The sequence below is a fragment of the Anas acuta genome, chromosome 2 (assembly GCF_963932015.1).
Source record: "Anas acuta chromosome 2, bAnaAcu1.1, whole genome shotgun sequence".
NCBI lineage: Eukaryota > Metazoa > Chordata > Aves > Anseriformes > Anatidae > Anas > Anas acuta.
The window spans coordinates 74,968,080-74,989,603 of NC_088980.1; the positions used below are offsets into that span (position 1 = coordinate 74,968,080).

A 21,524-nucleotide genomic window follows, 5' to 3' on the forward strand; every position below is an offset into this window, starting at 1 on the left:
CCTTATGGATGCTCACCTTGGTCTCTAAATCAATTAAACCAACTACCTGACAAATACCTATTGGAGATCATTAAAAGGTTATGGAAAAAACAAACAAACAAACAAACAAACAAAAAAAAAAACTGCAATTTGAGGATTATATGAGGGATGAAAAATGTCCTTTTACTAAAATCTAGGTGGAAAACAGTAAAATGTCTGAAAAACTTAGAAGTCCTAAACGCAGCAACATTTGACTAACACCACTAATAACAGCACTGAGCAGAGACCAAGACACAAATAGATAAGGTTGATGGTTAACACCCACTTAATACCAGAAATACGGAAACATTTTATTCTAATTTTCTGCTAGGTAACAAAGGTCTCAGAACAAGGCACAGCTTTCATTAAGGACTAAGTTGGCCAACGCACATGGATCTGTATCTGCACAGTGTTAAAAAAACAATTTTAATGTGCTTATGTTGATATATATGATAAAATCCTGTTAAACACAATGGAAAATAAGCACAGGCTTAAGTTATACACAAAATGCTGGGGTTTCCCATGCATGAAGTCACAACTTCTGCAGTTCAGTATATCCTCCAAGATTGTAATAGTAGGAGGTGGCTTTTAATCCTCCTCACAGGCCCACAGGCAAGTGTTTTTCTTCCATTAATTCGGGAGAGAACATCAGAAATTTGCTGACAATGAGGAGCTTCTGCAGTGCTGCCTAGCCCTGCATCTTCTGGCTCTTTAGACACATGGTTCTTACATGTGAACAAGTGCTTAATATTTCAAGCATGGCCTAATCGACAAGAGCACCTGACTGTTGTTGTTAAACAAAATGCCTTTCAGAGAAAGTACCAAAAAGCACAGAAAGAGGCAGTGCAAATTAACGCTTATTTATCCCCCTTCAAGACTTTTTATTTTTACTTCTTTATTTTTTAATAAGAAAGATTTGGTCTTTTCAAAGTGTAAATATTGCAAAACAATCTCATGGACAGGAATGTGTACTGACCAGGGGAAAGCTCAAGAACTGGTCATTGTTACCACTACTTTCTCATGTAAATTGGCTTTCACAAATTATTTGAGCGTCTAGAAATAGCTGTAGCTTGGTCTAAGACTATCATAAAACTACTGGGTTATCTACCAAGTTTTTTATTTTTTTTTACCTTTACCTGAAGAGAACTTTATTGAATGCTGTTGGAGAAAGTTAAAATTCTAGAGACACAAGGTTGTAATTTCCCTAAAAATTTGCTTTCCTGCACCAAGATCTTGTAAGGCTATTACTGAATTATTGTTAAATTAGGAAAATAAAGTTTTAAAATTGCTACAGCAGGGCTTCTGCTCCTACTTTTAATTAAATAAAATTTATTTTGTCCTTAGTTTCCTGCATTCTCTTTACAATATGCAAAAATAACAGCTAACTCCATGTAAGCATTTCAGTTTGTTCTATGTCAAAAGACATGGATATAAGTACATTTCAGAAAAATACCATTTTCTTTCTGAAGCACATGGACTCTGTTACATCAGTCCAACTGATAATTTTATTTTTTTTCTTAGTGCTGCATATTTATACCTGAAAGCCAGTCTAGAGTACTTCAACACTGTAGAAAGTAATGAAGGAAGCATGTGCTTCATCCACAGGTAGTGTATATATCACAGATTTCCAGAATCGCAGAATGATTGAGGTTGGAAGGGACCTCTGGAGGTCATCTAGTCCAACCCCCTACTGTGCTGAAGTTTGTGCCCACTACCTCTTGTTCTGTCACTGGGCACCACTGAAAAGAGCCTGGCTCCATCTTCTTTGAACTCTCCCTTCCGGTATTTATACACAATGATAAGATCCCCCCCCCCCAGCCTCTTCTTCTTCAGACTGAACAGACCCAATACTCTCAGCTCTTCCTCACAGGAGAGGTACTTGGCTTCTCTGTTCGCCTTTGTGAGGAAACAGCCAAGTTCACTTTGGTAAAGGAAAGATGTCCAACCAAAATATCAGTATCACTGCTCCTGTTTTAACACTTATCTTTTCAATTTAAATGGCACTTCTTGCTTTGCCTTAACTACTGTAATCTCTGAAGGGCAAAGACGTAGTGACAAACTCATTCAGACTGCTATTGCAGGTGTCTGAAAAGATGGCACACCTATGTCTTGTACATAAGGGCAGCACTCAGAGTCGTTGGGATCCTGTGCTTTTGTGACCTTGTTATCTTGCTTAGAATTTCTCTAAGCAGTCAGACCCTGAGACATGTCAGTTATATATTACTGCAGGAGGATGAATTTTCTTCCTTTGCTGCCACAGCCTAGGTGCACATTGCTTAGTCTAGCTAGTAGTCACACTAGACATAAATAATTTTGACAGTCAGGAGAAGAACACACTAAATATACAAGTTCCACAGATCAGCAATCAATCTTATCTGACAGACTAACCTCAGAAACAGTTTTAAAAAACATTTTTTCCTTTTGATCATCTAGACAAGTTCTGTGGCAGACACTTTTCTGTCTCCCCTTTATACATAGGATCTAACAGTTTCCAGCATAAATAATGTATTTACTTACCTACCTAAAATTCTAATTAGATGAAGCACACTGGGATTGAAATATAAAAATCCACGATTCAACAGGTGCAATTTGCAGCAGGGACATGCAAGGGATTTAGCAATTGTGATGAAGAAATTCTAGCAATTCTGCTTCTTTCAAAAACAGATTCTGAATGGTACTAGACAGATTACCGGGAGTTCTAGACTATGGTCACAAAATCATTAACAACTTCTGTTCTCTTTTCACCCCTAGAAGCTCCACAAATGGAAATAATCCCTTTAATTGACAGCTTCCTATTTGCTCTTTAACTTCAGTGAAGAAAGTGGTACTTTGTATTATTTCATCTTTCCAAAACATCTTCCTAACCATCTACACCAACTTTTTATCCTTTGCCTTTATTTTACATCCCTCTTAGCCAATCTGGCAGTAAATTCTCCTAACCTTACATCAACTTTATCTCTGCTTAAATCCTTGGTCAAACTATTCTTTATTCTGTCACTGAACATTGTGCTTCTTTTGCATATGAAATCTTCCATAACACTTCAGTTTTTGAAGGCTGGTGCTGCGTATTCTAAGATCACAGAATCACTAACATTGGAAAAGACTTAAAAGATCATCTGTTCCCCCCCCACCACCATTACCCACTACACCATGTCCCTAAGTATCATGTCCAACCTCTCCTTAAACCCACAAGTAGGTGACTCCACCATCTCCCTGGGCAACCCGTTCCAATGGCTGACTGCTCTTTCTGAGAAGAAATTTCTCCTAATTTCCAACCTAAACCTCCTTTGGTGAAACTTGAGGCCATTTCCTCTTGTCCTAGATGGATTAAGAGATGCAATCTTTATAACATCTTTTCTTCAAATTTCATGTTTCTGTTCAAATAAGCATCCATTTGATTTCCTGAAGTCCTTCAGGTATACATACCAATTAATCCAAGCAGTTCTCTCTCTGTTCCTTCACAACATCTATTGGCTTACCAGTTACATTTCTGCTTTTTGTGCTGCATATACACAACAGCTTTTCACTGAGGACCTTCTCTTTGATAACTTATGATATGCTACATTATTGTTCCGCATCTGTGCTTGATTTGTTGCCTATTTCATTCCATGTTTCAGTTGAAGTATGCTGTCCTGCCTCACCTCCAGTTTTTATAGTTAAACACATTTAAAAAAAAAAAAATTGAATTTAAAAAGAAGACTTTTAATATACAGAGCATAGCATACTTTTCCTTAGAGATATTCTGCCCTAGGTTGGCATTAAATATAACCTCAAGAAAATTACAGTACTGCACATACACAAATGAAAATGATTCATCTAGAATAAGATGTTGAGAAACTGAAATTTTGGTAAGAAAGCTTTCTAGAAAGCTTTTAAAGATCTCATTCTCATAGACAAGTTACCCTGAAATGACAAAAAATGCTGTTCTGTGATATACTGACTACGTATTTCTGATGTTACAAAATGAAAAATCTCTTCCAGGCCTAGAAATTGTCTCTATCAGATCTAGAAAGCCAGAAATAGAAGCATATTGAAACTGGTTTTATATGCGTTGCAAAAGGCACAAAAATACAAATAATAGTTTAGATTTAAATGTAATTAATATTGGTATACTCTATATGTCACAATATTTGCTTTATTTATGCTAATGTTATTTATATTATTGATATGTTAATAATAATTGTATAATATTAAATATTATTTTATGTAAATATTTCTATCACCATCAATGACATTTTTATTAAACCTTATTAAACATTTTTATTAATAAAAAAATATTCATCAATACCATTTTTATCAAAAAGTCTATACCCTAGACTTAGGTCTGTCTCTCTCATAAGGATATTCATGCCAAGTAAATGCACTGGAAAAAAGAATTGCAATTCTTCCTTTCAGTAGGTCACTTACCACTTTAATCTTGTATGTAAAGCATACTATACAAAACACCACAAAATACGGAAAGAGTGAAGTATTCAAGTGAGCTTAATTGTCAAGAGAATTTTACTGGTGTGAGGAGAAAAAATTTGAATGGACACAGCTCTTGCTCATACACAAAAATGTTGATATCCTATATCCTATTGCATTAATGTTGTGATCCTTCCTTCTGGTCTAGCTGACAGGCATGAGTTTTTTTTTTATCTCTGGCTAACCCAGCTAACCCTAATCAGAAAAATCACAGTTTCTCACCATCAAAAAGGAACCCTTTGACAATTGACTGATTTATCACTCTCACTAGCTGGTGCAGCGTACAGCTGTACATCAGCTAGTGACTGCCTATTACAAAACACATTGTAGTAACAACATTTTAATATATATCCAGTAATTACTGGAAACCATATTTTTTATTAGCATCTTTATCGTATTTTTGTTCTCTGTATAAGTTTATAAAGCATGCACAATGAAACAGTATTGCCTTTGTGTACAGAAAATGATGGAAGCATCTTCCAATGTAAGAATATCCAATTGAAACACTACTTCCATTTTAAATATCAGAACCTGAAAAGTGTTCTCATTTGGTACTCATTTTGATAGTATGTCCTGCTTCAGTCAGGATTAATTTGGATGACTAAATTCTATTCTGAAAGATAGGAAAATAACAACAACAACAACAAAATCACTTGTAAGATTTTTTTTTTTTTTTTTTTTTTTTTTTTAATATTTGTAGCTATAGCACTGGACTGAAATTCAAAGTTTCAGTGTTTTGTGGCCCTAAGATATGAACTTATAATTCTTATATGATTTCAGACCCCTTAAGTAGAAAAAAAAAGGTATTATAATAAAAGGGTATTATAATCTCACTAAGTTATAATCAGCAACTGCAAAGAAACAAAGATGTTTCTTGATGTTCAAAGACATCAAGATATTTGGACATTATTTGGACCAGACTAAATAAATATCTTTTAGGGAAAAAAAAAAAAAAAAAAAGGAAAAGAAGAAGGAAGAGGGAAGGAAGAGAAAATAATAATCCTTTATTTTGAAAGAATGAGAATCACTGGCTTAAGTGAAAACAGGACAGACATCTTGATTTCCTTTCCAGCTACTGACAAAGAATAATATTTTTGCATCTAGAGACTTTCAGCATGACTGGAACTCAGAGACAAATCAGTAAGCAAATATGGACTACCACACAGAAAACTCCTTATGAGATTGAGTGAGAATGTTATCTGTACTGATTGCAAACATCTACAAGCATTACCTTCAAAAACACAGGTATTAAACTAGTATTCATTTAGCTCAAAACCAGAAACACTGATCTTGTTGAAGTGCAGTGAGAATACCAGGAAAATAAACAGCATTCCTGTGCTGTTATTGCTTTTATTGCATGCAGGCTGGTATGAATTTTTCCAAACCTAAACCAGAAAATAAAAATAAGAATGCTAGCATGGATACTGGCTTTTGCTAAACATTTCAGGAAGCTATAGTGAACATTGCCTTGAACTACTTAAGTATAAAAATATTCTGCAGAGATCTAATGAACTAATATAATAAAAATCTGTTGACTATTGCCTTGAACTAGTAAAGCATTTAAGTATTCTACAGCGTTCTAATGCATTAAGGACTAAAAATCTATTTCATGGTCATTATTTGTGAGATTTCTCACAAGTCTCACAAATCAATATTTGTAGTAATGTACATGAAAAGATCAAAAAAGAAACAACCAAAAAGATTTTTTCCTGTGCATGACTTGATTTGATATTTTACATTTAGTATAAAAATTCATACATATCTGTCACCAAAGCAAAGTATTTTGCTGGTAGGCATAGAAGTGTAGGCTGGAAAAGAGCAACTAGTTTTCATATAATTATCGTCTTGCCACAAGATGGCACCAAAAGATTAAAAGTATCTGCATTCTTAAGATTCCCATCTGAAAAAACTGGAACAAACTTTTCAAGGAATTGCACAAGAAAAGTCATCAACATTTTACTTTCAGTAGTAAGTAACGAACATCATTCTGCTTACTTTGACAAACTGCTGAAATATGGAGACTTACCATGTTAATGAATATTGAGAAAAATAATGTTTAACTAAAGCTTAGGTTTCCTACAAATTCTGAAGAATACGGAATGAGAATTTAGAATGATATGTTTCTTTTTCCAGACAAAGAAGTGAGAAGGTATTCAAATGTATGAAGAAAAATTAAGCAGACAAAAAAAAAAAAAAAAAACAAAAACAAATCCAAACCTATCAACAACTTATAGTTTCCCCTAAAGAAAACCAGAAAACCTAATCAAAGTTCATCAGTTTCTTCATTAAGAATGTGTCTTTTTCTCCACTTCATTTTCCTTCCCAGTTGCAATTAAGGAAAAAAAAAAAAAAAAAAGTTAATCTCAAATTTAGCAAGCTCTTAAAAAGATACATGTGGGAGATACAATGAGCTATATTGTGAGAGATAGTGAAGAAACAATATTTCTAGTGTATCAGATATCTCATTGTCAGATGAATGCTTTTCAATTTCCACTGCAAAACCCCATCCTTCACAAAGGATTATTATATGATTATGATTCTATTATAGGACATATAATAGGATTACTATATCCTATTATATGATAGGAACAGGTCAGAGTGCAGTAACAGTGTAAACACAAAACAAGCTAAAAACCTAAAGGCTTCTGTGGGAGGAAACATTTCAAACCATAGTTACTTCACTGGTGATTATTTTGTGTAATAGATTTTACTTATGTATAGAAAACAAACAAACAAAACAAAGAAAAAACGATATTAAAAAGTGTTCACAGAACACTTCAGTCAGAAAGAAACCAAGCATCAAACATCTCACAACACAGAAATACCAATTCACCAGCAAACTGCTGTAAGTCATTGTAATTGTTTCCTTTAAAGAGAAAAGACTCTAAACAATACCAACATTATAAAAATAATTATTTTTGTGTCAGTATTATCTTGAGCTTTGTTGCTAGTATTTCTGATTGTACAGAAATGTATTTAGCTAACTTCAAACTATTTTTCTCCATATATCGCTTAATTTTAGCTCATATATATTGAAGTATTAATAGGCTACTCTGGAGAAGTCAGTGCTTGACTACACATTGGAATCATTAAGATGAATTCTGTTTACTTAAATAGAATTTCATTCTCAAAAATAATCATTTTTTTTCTTGCAGTCATCAAGCCATTATGACACATTTTTTATGTTATTGTCCTGCTTGCTATCCAATAGTCCAGTTTTAATCTACTCTAATGATAATAAAATAGCTTCTGAAATATTTTAGTGCTGAAGTAGCATGATTTTACTTCTGTGCCCTTTTTTAATTAAAAACAAAACAAAACAAAAAAACAAACAAGGGGAGGGGAGGGGGATTTTAGCTAGAGCTACAAATGGACTCCAGTGAGCATACACAGAGGAATAACAAGGAACCAGTCACAACACTAAAATGATGCCATAGTCATACACTCTTGCAAGACAAGACTGTTTGGGTGCTCTTCCAGAGACTGGGCTGGAACCATCTAACTGGGAGCTGTGGGGCTAATCCACATAGCCTGCCATTATCCCATTAGACCTGACTTTTGCAGGCTGTACATTTGGCAAAACAGCTCAGACTTTATGTGCAGGTACTTGCTGCTTGGATCTTGATGGCTGCAGCCATGGAGGAGAGAAAAGCTGGGTATTTCCTTTCCTGAATATACATAACCCAAAATGTAGCAAGTGGCTCCCGTGCTAACACAGCTGTTTGTTTGTTTTGATCCTGTAACTTAGAAGGCCAAACTACTTTGAGCTCTATTTGTATTTAACTCCAGCTAAGCGGGTGTTGTTAGAATGGAAAACCTAACAAACTCACTCCTTGATGGCTTTTTGTAATTTCTGATCTAAGCATATCAAGTATAATTTAAACACCTGAATACAACAAATTGAAAATAAACTGTAACTTTTTGAACAACTATGGAATTCGGAATTTAAATAATTGATTTGTCCTTCTTTGTCACAATATTTTAGGTAGCCAATTTAGAGGAGCTCAAGCCCAGTGACCTGTCTCATTCACATTATAAATTCCTGAATTAACTTGAAGATTTATGCTCATCAAAACTTTAATGATATTATTACTATAATAAACTATGTCTTAATTCATCATTCATTTGTAATTCTCATTTTTCTGAGCTCACATAAAGGAAGCCACATCACAATTAAAATATATTCACAAATAATACATGTTTCAGAATGGGTTCGGATGCCTTGCTTTTCAAAGACAGGAAGAGGAAGATGGGATGTATGATTTTTTTCTCCATTTTCCATTCTGTACATATGTATCACACACATACTTTAATTTTAGAAAAGAGATCAGTTTCTTTTCATCATCAGAATGACTGTTACTCCATTAAAGTTTCTAAATATTATAAATAAATTTTAAAAGTAATACATTTCCACCTTAAGAAAGATTTTCTCAGATTAATTATTCAAATCTAGGTACTACTTCATTAACTTAAGAAGAGAAATTTGATAGCATTAAATTGTAAACAAGAAAAAAGTGTATCATTTATAAAAGAACAATATTACAAGGAAAATCCATCTATCTGTATCTGTATATCTGCCATTCACAGATGTAACTACCAGAAAAAAATGGATCTAGTAACAGATAACACAAAAGCTTGAAAGTTCTTAATCAAAAACTGTCAATAAAATGTGCCCAGCTATTAAGTCATGGAGAGAACCAAATGTTATACGCCTGGGGCTTGATTCACCTGTTTTAACCCAGGTGTCAGCTTCACTGCTGTCTTGACCACGGGCACCAAACTCTTATTGAAGGGAAAGAGCACATGTCGACATGCTAATGGCAGAAATCTTCATCCAACAAGAGGAAAAAAATCACACTCCTGTCCTACTTTTCATGGACACTACATATTTCTGCCACAAGGCTGTGGTAACTATCCCAAAGAGAAACTAGGAGACAGAAATAGTGTTTAAAAGATGCTCTTGGGAAGGCATTCACATATTTAGGGAATTTGGTTATAATATGCTTACAGGTAGAAAATGAGACCTGAAATATTTTTATTTTCTTATTTCACTTTGTCACGTTTGGGAGTTATTCTTTGAAACACATTATGTTTTTTTTTTTATTATTATTTTTCTTTCTATTTGTGTTGTTTTGCAATTATTCCTAATAACTGTCAATCTTCTACCGAAAATCCAGGTTATCTTGTGATTAGACTCAACATAAAAAATAAAACACGATATTTTAAGGTTTAAATCTTATTTATCTCATTAGCATCTTCAGTGAATGGATTACTTACAATTTTTATGGTGTATAGAAACTGATGACATCTAAATCTACTTTTAACTGATTTACTGGTGACACATTGGAAATCTTCAAGGGATATACCAAGAAAACAGGGAGGGACCCAAATAGAAACTTCTATTGTCACACTTTGCTGTTTTGAGGCTCAGATATTTCTCCAGGGACAAGTGAAACATGAAAACATGACTTTAAATGAATATATTTTAAAAAATATAAACAGGTGTCCTTTTATACAAAAACATCCTGAGGATAGAAAGAAGCCATTTTTATTTCAAATTAATTGTTGTAACACTATCCACAGATTTCAACCAAGACTAAAAGAACTGTAGGCCCCTCTATCCCTACCCAAGGAGTAGAAAAATATATGGAGAAAACAGGACAGTTCTTCACTGAGAAAGCAGGAACTTGTAGATATTATTATACACTACAGTCCTGATTCATAATTGAAGCTCATAAGTCTGTCATGACTACATCAGACAGCATTTTAAGGCCTAGTGATGGAAAATATTTTTAAAAGAATATTCTGGGAATGATAGCCATAACAAGAAAAAATATGATGTTGTGCCCATTAAACCACGTAGACAGAGCCAGGAAAATCTCAATGTTGTGATGGACGAAGTGGTCTGTCTCTCCCTGCTGCCCACTGCTGCTTTCAAAAGTCTGTCTATACCCCCCTTTAGGAGACTTCATCCTGTGGTAGTTGTACCAGTACAAAGACCTTTGCAAGGTTACAGGACCCCTAGCCCTGGAGAATCCACTGCCCCATGACAGAGGTCACAGGCGTATATATGCTAACACTATAATAAGTATACCACAGCAATACTACTGATGTTGACTGAGTCCCACATCTTGGGCCTTGTATATATTTATGGTCCCAGTTCTACTTACCATAGAAAAAGGCATCAGGACAATAACAGGTGACTGTTTGCAAGAAAAAGAAGTGTATACATTTAAGGGATGTTTTTTCTTAGAAGAAAGAAATCTTAGAAGCAAAATAAACTTCATCTGTTCTGAATATTGTCTCCAAACAATTACAAATACTTTTCATTCCTACCTCTTTCCTCACCCTCATGCACAAAGTTTTTGTGCAGTTTCTTTGTCTCATGTCTATAACATGAAACATATTCAAGGAAAAAAAAACACAACTCTCTCTATTCCAAGCAGAAGTAAAAGTCAGCTGTACACTTTTATTACATATAGGAACCAATGACAGGATGGTCTTTGCAGTACAGCAACTACAAGTTTCCTAGACACAGGCATACAGATGTTTTATTTATATTAGGATAGTGTAACAACTAATAAGATAACCTTTTCATCCATTAAACTGGTGTAAATATCGTATGAAACTACTATAGTGTGGTTGACAAGCCCACAATAACAGTTCAGTATCTATTTTTATTTTATGTTAATGTGGAGACCAAGGGAGGAATACCAGTCCTGTTTCATTTTGTGTTTTGCTCATAATAAAGTAAATTACATTTGTATCTATTCCTTAAGTCTTAAAAATCAGGTATTGTAGCACTGCAGGTTTCATGAGGATTGCATTCTTTTTTAAGGATCATGATCTGATCAGGCTAAGTTATTGTATATCATGATCTTTATGCTGTGATTTAGAACACTGAAATGGGATAATACAATAAAACCAATCTGTAATGTAGCAGATCACAGAATCACAGAATTTCTAGGTTGGAAGAGACCTCAAGATCATCGAGTCCAACCTCTGACCTAACACTAACATGGCGTATCAGCAGAAAAATCAAAGAACATACACATAGGTACAGAAACATATATCACATAATACATAATTCTTCATGAGAACATATTTCAGAGAGGCTTTTTTTTTAATTATTGTTGTAAAACAGAAGAGGACAGTTCTAGCTTTTGACCAACATGACATATTTTTTGAATGATTGGCTTTGCATAAGCACACATACACTTGCTTTCTCTGCCTTACATGATTTCCTACTCTTTGATATACGTGTATGTTTCAAAGTTCACTTAGAGTTAAAATTAAGAGTTGCCATAATAAAGTTTAAAATAGAAAAACATCATGTTAAGAATGATGTGCGTGTGGGGACAGCATTAAAAGGGAAAACTGCCATATAGTTTTTCATTATATCCAGTTAATTTCTAAATCTTTGTGTTCCCTTGGTGCAGCCTGTTGGTAAAGACGTAGTACTGCACACTTCCAACTTGAGTTTATATCCCAGATCAGATGCCCTATGACAGTACAAGCTGGGGAACACCTCGGAGATACTGCTAGAGCTTTATGCCTCCTACTGCACACACTCCTTTATCAACAAGCTGATAAACCTTTATTTCATATAAGTTAGCAGAGGCAAGAAGTGATAGTAAGAGCTTACAGGAAAAGTGCAGTAATAAAAGGCTGATATAAATTGAGAGAAACTGTAGAGTATTCTGCTTGCTAGAATGAAATCCCTGTACAAAGCAAAGATATTCCCTGTTTTGCCTTTCTCCTCCACACACACACACTTGATGTAACCGGCTCTGATGTTTAATAATCAGGAAGACTGCATGTACAAAGAAAGGCATTAAAAGTCTCAGCTGGCAGATTTTTGGCAAATCCTCAACATACTAAAAACTCAAGCAATAAGCCAGCAAACAGAACGCAAAAGCTCAATAGCTCTTTGGTTGGGTGGTGCTCTGGTTGGCCACCAGATCAAAACACAATAGAAAAAAAGAAAAAAAAAAAAAAGAAAAAAAAATAAACACAGTGCTTGGATCTGGCTGTTTTATTTTCCTGTGTGCAGCAATACATCCTGATGACTGTAACAAACTCAGCTTCCCAGGGATGAGGATTACTTCCTATTGCTCTATTGTAGAGGTTCTAACTCACAGATATGGGCAAGTTAGTCAAGTCACCATGCCAAGGACTCAAATATGAAGAGGTGTAAATCCAGGAAAGGAAAAACAAAAAAAAAACAAACACATTCAACAGAGGAGTTCCTTTTGGCCTGAACAGTTTTGGGCAATATTTAGTCCAAGACAGAATTCAGAATACTGTTCTTCATTGTTTTTTGTAATCAAGTTTTGCCAGAAGTTGGACAGTAGAGGAAGCATGTTTTGTGAAAAAGCAAGTGTCCACATTAGTAGATTTGAGGGTGCAGGATATGCAGTGTGTGTCATAAAGTATGGTCAATGAAGGTTTCAGTGAAGTGTACCTTGAATTTGCACGTTTTCATTGATAGCTGCATATTATTAAGAACAATTTACAATGTTCTATGGTTTCCATGTGTACAGTGAAATCACCCTTCATAATATTTTACTTTGGCATACTTAAACTGTTGACAAGAAAAGAAGCTTTGTATTTGAATTTCAATATTCTTCTCTTATTATAAATGATACATCAACTAGTATGTCATTAAATATCCCATAATAAATAATAATGGTAATGCAGAATATATGTGTATGTTGCTTATAAGAAATTCACAAAATGTTTCTTAAACTCATATTTAATTTACTCTGTCTTTCCCTTTCATTTATGTCTATTATGTAATATCAAATAATTAACTGGGCATCAGATTTTTCAAATATATGAGCAATGATATATTGTGAAGTCAAATTAAGATGTGTTGGTGCTTACAAACTTGGTTTCAAGTGATAATAATGAATTAATTCAAAATATTGCTATGATTATAGTCAGAAACGTCACCCCATTGCTTCAATTTAACAGTATTCAATCTTAATTTGACCCTTTGCACTAGTGCTGCAACCTAGTGGTGTATATAAAATTATTCTACTTCAAAGGTAGTGAATGTTCACCTGCAACCTGCCTGTGAATACGGTTAACAGACATAGAAACTAAGTTATCTGCAGAGAACTACCCAGATGAGGCAGGCTCTGTCTCAGTCTTTTTTTTCCTTGGGATATCATGTTGAGATCAGGAAATTACTTTCTCAGAAATAGAGGTAGATATCATTCTCAAATTAACCTTTTCTGCCTTTTACAATTAATTATTTAACAAGGAAAATTTAGAACTGATATCACTTAGCCGAAATTTGTATACTGGTGTACATGTATATATGTGCATATTAAGAGTATCTCTCTACATTTAATTAATGATGAGCTCACTTGCTTTGACATGGCATTATTTGAATGCATTGCTCAATAAAGTCTAAGCACAGAAAAGAACAGAAACCACAGTGTCTATGGTGAGCATATTTTAGTATTTCACCACTTTCTTCACAGATCCTTTGTCTACTGAGAACAAGCAAATACGAAGTTTTGGTAGATATAAACTCATTTGATCTAATGGAAACCAACAAGACCATTTCACAGAGTATGTAAGTTCCCACGTACAGTCCCTCTGAGATGGATCTTGCCATTTTCTTTGACATTAACTGTTACAGAATTATAAATATAAATTGCTGGCAATGCAAGCAACGAAGATATTTTCCAACAATACATAAAAAAATAAATAAAATAAAACCCTTAGCAGCAGTCTCAGGTTTAAATACCTGTATCATAATCAACACTCCTCAAACATTACAAAGTTCCTACTTAAGCATATAAAATCATCTTGGCAGCACACAAAGAAAGCATGAAGATGGAGCTAAACTAAAATTAACAGAAAACTGCTACAGAAATGACTTTTTCATTCATATTATTGTTTAAGAAAGTATATAAAAATTTGGGAAGACCCCCTGTAGACACAAACTAGATTACCAGTTTATAATCCAAGAACTATTCCTCTCCTGATGCAAGCCCACATTGACTCTAAAAATCTGGTTTTCAACTCAGGGAAACATAACTTGTCTTTTTTTATTTGCCTTTCCCAGTTCCCTAAGTTTGTTCGTTCTTTCTTCTCCTTGAAAATAGCAAAGACATAGTGTAACATTCAAAAAGTAACCAATTAATACAAAAGTTTGACTAACTAGAAAATCTCAATAAATGCATGTATCAGACTCATGATATTCCTGGTACATGGCATATTTAAAAATAATTAGGGATTCAGAAGTACATTCTAGTCTCCCACCCATGTTCTCCCCCTCCAGTAACACTGCCATGTAAATGCAAAGCCTACTAGCGTAAAAGAAAAAAAAAAAAAAAAAAAAGGAAAAAAAAAGCAACCAAGACCATAATTCTTAACAAACCTGTTTCCTCACACCACACACATACACGCTCTTATATACATATACAAACAACGAGTTGTATAATTCAAAAAATACCTTCAAAGCAGTGGATATGTAGTTGGGGTAATACAGAAGCTTTTACTGAAATGAAAGATGAAGATTATAGGAAACAGCTCCATTTGTGTGGAAGCAACAGAGATGATAGGTCAGTTTTAAAATGCTGGCTGCTATTTGTCACCGATTGCACGTGCAGATGCATTTTCTTAAGCTGAAGGACTGTTAGATTTTTATGGGTGCAACTAGTATCATGTACAGTATTAGTCTACTGCAAATTTCTCATGCAGCTGACAATGCCACCAATAGTTAGTGGGAACATGGATTTAGACTTGTATTGTGCTGCATTAATTTAACACCACATCAAATATGGATTTTATTGCAGCACTGACAATAAATGCTCACACAGGTGCAGGCTAAATTTTTTCTCCCTCCCTCACTTCTCTTTTCCCCCCCTTACTGAAATGTCAAACCTGGCAATATTTTCCCCATTGGTGTGTATATAGCTCTGTACCTATATTTGAAATATTGCCTGTATCCACCCACCATCCCTCTCCATAGGGATTTCCTTCATAAAGAAACATTTGCTCTAAGTGCATATAATTATTCTGAAATTCAATTCAGGGCAAAACCAATAGCAGCCAAAGCTGTAACAGACTTGCCCTGGCATAGAGAAAGTGTGGGCACGTATGTGTATGTTTCATGCTATGCTCATAACAGTTACACTATGAAACATTGGTCTTTTTTCAATTCAAGTAGTATTGTTGTTGTCCCCATTATATTTGCAAGAACTGAATACGGATTGCAACTGCTGCTCCAAAGACAGCCTGACACTGGTAGAGAAAAATAAAAGAAAAAAGATTTATAACATGCTGAGCATTTCAATCTTCAGTACATATGATACCGGTTTACTTCGAGGACAAAATATATGGCATCTGCTTCCTACTCTTGTTTCATTACTCCTGAGGCATATTTATGAAACGTAAAAAGTTGCATACAGTAGAGCAATTTTATGCATTGCATTAAATACCATGCTGTTCATGCTCTAATAACAATAACAACAGCAACTACAAGGGGCTTAAGGAAATGCAAGTAAGAAAGGCTCCTACCTTTTATTCTGCTTCTGAGAAAGTGAAGTAGTGTCCACCCCAAAGAAAACTGAAGAATGAGCTATTAGAGTCCTTTTCTTGTTTGTTTTCTGCTGTTATTTTCTAAGACTGATCCCACTTGGATCTAACTCAGGCTTTTTCTCCCAGCATCACTTAACTCTGGACAGCAGGGAACCAAAGCTAAGGGGGAGCTCTCCTTCTGCCTGGCTTTCATTCAGAGCTCCCGATTAGAAAGAAGAATAAAAAAAAAAAAAAAAAAGGGAAAGACACACCACCACCAGCACACACGCACCCGCACAGACACCCAGCCAGACACACGGACACACTCGGAGGCAGACTCGGAGGAAGGGAGAGGGGAGAGGCGCTGCTGCTGGAGCCGCAGCACTTACCCTGGGAAGGCTGGGGACTAGGGAAGCGCAGGCTTTTCCAAGCACACAGTGATTTGCAACTGAATGCAGTGGGAGGGTACAGCAACGGAGAGCTTTTTTGTTAAAGCCCGTCGCCCTCCCTTCGCTGACAGAATGGTTCTCTGTTTTTGAAGTCTAAGGTAATCAGCCTCAGCTACTTAGCTCGTCGCGGTAATGCTGAGAACAGCATCACTTTTTGTGGTGTATTTTTCTTGATTAAATATAACCACTTCTCTATACCACCAGTGATCTTACGGCGATGTTTATAAGATATATCTTATGTTTATAAGATATACATATAAATTAGCATGGTGCCAAATTAAATTACAACCTCAGAGGGCTCAGATGCAGCCACAGAGGGTAGCTATTTTCTTCGCTGAGCTGCTTGTGCTATTAGATTAGAAACATTTTTTTTCTCCTGCTTCGCCAGTTTTATGATTAATATAAAACAAGACAGGTTCACATAATATTAGATATTTTCCCATTTCCAGAGGTCATCTGAAAAAAAAATGTCAGCACCACTACAAATCCCCCACTATTTTTTTTTTTTCCGCAGTTGATACTTGCAATGCCTATATTTATTTTATTTCAGCCACTGTATTTGGACTTTGGAATTTGCAGATATATTCCTTTCCATCAAGTTAATCTGTGCTGGTTACACATTCCTAATACAGCAAACTGGACTCAGCACAATCCTCCTTGGATCATATCATTGTGATACTGTTGAGAGTTCCCTGTGCATTACTTAGAAGAGATTTAACAAATAGGCACGTAAGATTAAGCCAATGGATGTCAGTATTGCTCTATGCAGAAAGTGTCATAAAGGACTTTCTTTGGTTGTAAAAAAAAAAAAAAAAAAAAAAAAAAAAAAAAAGCCTCCTAAAATAATAATAATTAAAAAAGTAAAATCTCTTAAACAGAAGCTGAAAAATGTTGCATTTCTGAGTGAGGATGCAAGTATCAATAAAAACTATTTCATCATTAGAAAATCTAATACAAGAAGAGATAGATCACCAGCTGCTTCTTTGCTAGTGATTTAGGCCGCTTGTTTATTTGCTTGTTTTCAACTGCTACTTATCAGTCCAAAGAAAAACCAACAAAAACAACAACAACAAAGATCTTTATCTTGCCTAGTATCAATCTCTAATATAAGCAACTGGTATCAGAAATGACCCATCACCTGAATGCAACCATTTGGTAGATGAGCAAATGAGCATTTAAGTAATATGCTACACTAGTGTGAACACATCATCGCCATAGACAGAAGCAAAGCAGCAAAATGTCAAGGGAAAAATTAAGTCACCCTACTACCGCATATAAAACAATTTGGTTTTGACAAACTTATCTACCATCATAGATTTTTTATCTTTCAAGGAAAGACAATGATTTTCTAAGGCTTTGGCTGTACTTGGGCACAGAAATACACAGTGCAAACAGTAAACATTTTTCCATTGCTTTCTTTCCCTCTTTCCCATTGCTCTAACAATATGAAAGTTAGAATTGCCATATGTCCATCTGTTCCTGCTTTCCAAAGAACTTCATTCTTAGTCCTTTCACAGGAAAGGAGGAGACTGTAGAATCTAAGTCAAGCTTCCATCTCACTGCCAGCATTTGACATTACACTACCTTCACAGTGATCCACGTGGAACTGACGATATTGAGATATCTGCAATGTCTTACAAGTTGACCCATTTATTTGTGAAAAAGTGGGAGCATAAGGCTCTCTTCTTTTGGGCAAATCATCTTACCTTGATCTGAAGATGAAGTTCAAGGAATCATCTTTTCTGGCTGTAAGAGCTATGTTTCTCCTCCTAAAAGTACCAGGTTCGTGCAGCAGAAAGCTGAAGACTGTCTTAGAATAGCAGCTGCACTTTCAGCTTAGTACTACAGATAAATTAAATTATAGTGAAAAGAGACACAAATTTGTGGAAATTAATATACATGGCTGGGAAGTATCGCTTTAAAGTTGGATTATTTTTTGGATAATGAATAAAATATCAAGTGTTGAAAATAAAGTTAAAAGCTTTAGTTCCTTTTAACATTTTGTCTTTTGATATTTAAGCTGTAAACACAAAGTGGGAAATAAAGGACAGTTGGTGTATATATGAAAAGTTTAGAAATGCACATGTGCACACACACATAGAGTGCTGCAACAAACTCTGAAGTAAAAACTGAAAACAATGATCTAGTGGAATTATTCAGGAACAAGAACTCCAGAATCACGAAGTGTGCACTTACACCCTACCCTGCAGAGAGTTTTGGTATATTTCCGTTAGTGTTTTATTCAAATAAAATGTACTAACCTTACCCTAGAGATATATGAATTTATTCAGGCATAGTTTCTGCTAGTCACACTTGCTTCCTTAAATTGGGCTAACTTTGTTGAACACTAGAAAAGCCACATGTACTCACTAACTCCTTTTTTTTTTTTTTTTTTTTTTGTATGGTCCACTATTTAAAGGTCAGCGTTTTTGATAGTGATAGTATAGGAATATCGCAGGCAAAACAATCATTCATCCACTTTTTTCATCTAGATATATGCAGCAGTAACTTTAATACAAGGTGGCATCATAGCCCATTTATAAAACTGCCTAATACTTCCCATTAGAAGAGCCCTTTTATAGTTGCTTATAAATTTACCAAACAAATTATTTAGGACTAAATTTTCTATGCTGATGGTTCGCCCCAGGCAGAAATGATTTAAAAACATTTCAGCCAAAATAATACTGAGATTTCAGAGAATGAGGAAAAATTATACTGCTGGAATTTTGTCACAGGAGTAAAGCAACCTTCATGCTTTGAAGGCAGAATGTGAAACTCCACAGGGTACAGCTGGCCTTTGAGTCAGAGAAGCTTACCAATGGGGACAGATTAGGTCAACGAGCATTAAGATAAAGGAAGAGTGGTAGGAGCTGAAGGAGCAGAGGCTGGAGGATGCATTCTTATTGGCCAGCAAGGAAAGAAAAAAAAAAAAAAGCAAAAAAAAAAAAGCTGTATTTCTAATAAAGAACCAAGAAAGAAGAAACAGTGGCAGAATAGGGGTTAGAACACAAATTCATGCAGATTGAACAAGGAAACCTGGGGCAGGGAGGAAAGAAGAAAAGGGAAAAAAACAAACACAAAAACTCAAACATTGGAAAGAGAGAAACAGATCATTACAGATGGTTTTATGTCATCTCTGTCTTCAAAGTGGGCAGCTTTATTCTCTGAAAATAATGGATCTTCTGTGATAGAATAGTAGAATGGTTTGGGTTGGAAGTGACCTTACAGATCATCTTGTTCAAACTCCCCGGCCATGGGCAGGGACACCTCCCACTAGACCAGGTTTCTTTTATTTTCTTTTCTAGTTGCAAACTTGGCTACAATCATAAGAGCCAACAGTTGCATTTGTAGGAAGATGACGAAGTGTAAGAAAGATGAGAAAGGAAAAAAAAAATGGAATTAGATCCCATTTTCTGAAGTATCACATCAGAAAGTGGCTGTCAAACCTACTAGCATTCTCTGCACTCAAAGCAGAGTTTAAGCATAGTAGTTACTTCATCAGTAATCGATCTCAGGAAACAGAGATCAGTATGGTATTTTTAAAGACTCCAAACCTAACAACGAGCTGTGTGGAACCTGATGATCCCACTTCTGCTTGATTTATTCCATGTTTGATATATTTCTTAACCTCTGGAAAGTCACACACAGAAACACATCAATAAAAAACAAGTACTCTGTAATTAACAAGTGACAGAATTGTTTATCTATTTATAATTTTACAACTAAGGATGCCAATTTAATTATCACGTTTGTCCTAATTCCTCTCCATTTTCCTTCATATACTCCCTAAAGCATCCCTCCTCACTGCACAAGATGGAGCGGCCTTTGGGTAAGCCATGGCAAGGCAAAAGTTGTCTAGAAAACATTGCCTTTTATGTTGCAGAAGCCAGAAAATGTGTCGTGAATGAAACTGAATGGAGGGGAAAATAGAAAAGTTCTCACAGTGAAAACATTCCCCTTTGAACTAGATTATATCTAATTCTCTGTCACTTATCCTTGCATGATGCTGAGCACGTCACTTGAACCAGATTTATTTCATAGGTGTTTTCCTGTTACACTCTCCGATTTCTAAGTTTCTCACTAAAAAGCTGGGTCTGCTATAAAGAAGTGCTGAACACACAGCTGCAGCATACACTGTGCTATTATAAGGGCAAAAAATGGTGAAAGTGAGGTCTGGTGCTCTGTGTCTTGTACTTGGTGAACTAAGTCAGCTTGTACTTCAGAGTGTGGTCTCTCTCTATGCCTCAAATTCTATTTTGTGGAAAAGGGTCAGCATCATGCCCCCACTTCAGAAACGTGCTGAGGAGATCAACTAATACTTAGAAAATGTTCAGCTGTTGTACTGTTGAGGACTAAAGAAGTTTTTAAGAATGTTATAAAAAAAGCAGGATTTCAAAGTGGGATTCAAACAAGGACATAAACTGTATATTGAATAATGCTAAAGCAGAATTGTTGTTGAATAAGAAAAAAAAATGCTAATTATGTGCCATCAATAAAATAATTCAGCAAAATATAATGATGCTTATGCACAACAGTGTGTCAACTTCAGGGTAAATAGGTTAAATATTTCCTAATTTCTGCATGCATGAATCTGAAAATGTAGTAGCTTATTATTGTTTGTCTGTTTTGTTTTCTTACAGTGACTATGTGTGCATCCGTATTTGAAATTTTTATTATTTATTCATTAAGTGATCATGAATGCACTAGGTACTGTGGTGACAAAAATATGACAACAGGTCCCACACAGAGACATTGTTTCCAAGAAGACATGAAAGGATGGACATAACAACAAAAAAATGGTGTCTGAGTAGAAAAGCAGGGAAGCAATAGAGATAAATAGTGGAGGGAGGTGGTGGCAATAAGGGAACAGAGGCTCCCATGTTAGGCAGCCTAAGTGCTGTGAAGAAACACACAGTGCTAGGAACAAAAGACTGTTCATGAAGGACAGACAAGCAAAATATTTTGAAGTATGTGTAGTAAGCAAAAAAAAAATAAAATTCAAAAAACATCAAGCAGAGCAGTACCCAGTCCAAAACGCCACTCTTCTAAAACCAA

General features: G+C 35.2%; 1 protein-coding gene across 4 annotated transcripts in view; it reads right to left on the reverse strand.

The window, feature by feature from the left end:
- Positions 1 to 18,309, reverse strand: part of CDH10 (cadherin 10) — a 107,064-nt gene extending 88,755 nt beyond the window's left edge. For 2 of the 4 annotated variants that reach the window (XM_068670859.1, XM_068670862.1), the window contains exon 1: positions 16,021 to 16,400. The gene's annotated coding sequence lies outside the window, so the exon portion shown is untranslated. The other 2 variants (XM_068670861.1, XM_068670860.1) reach the window with 2 other exon arrangements.
- Positions 18,310 to 21,524: the final 3,215 nt, after the last annotated feature.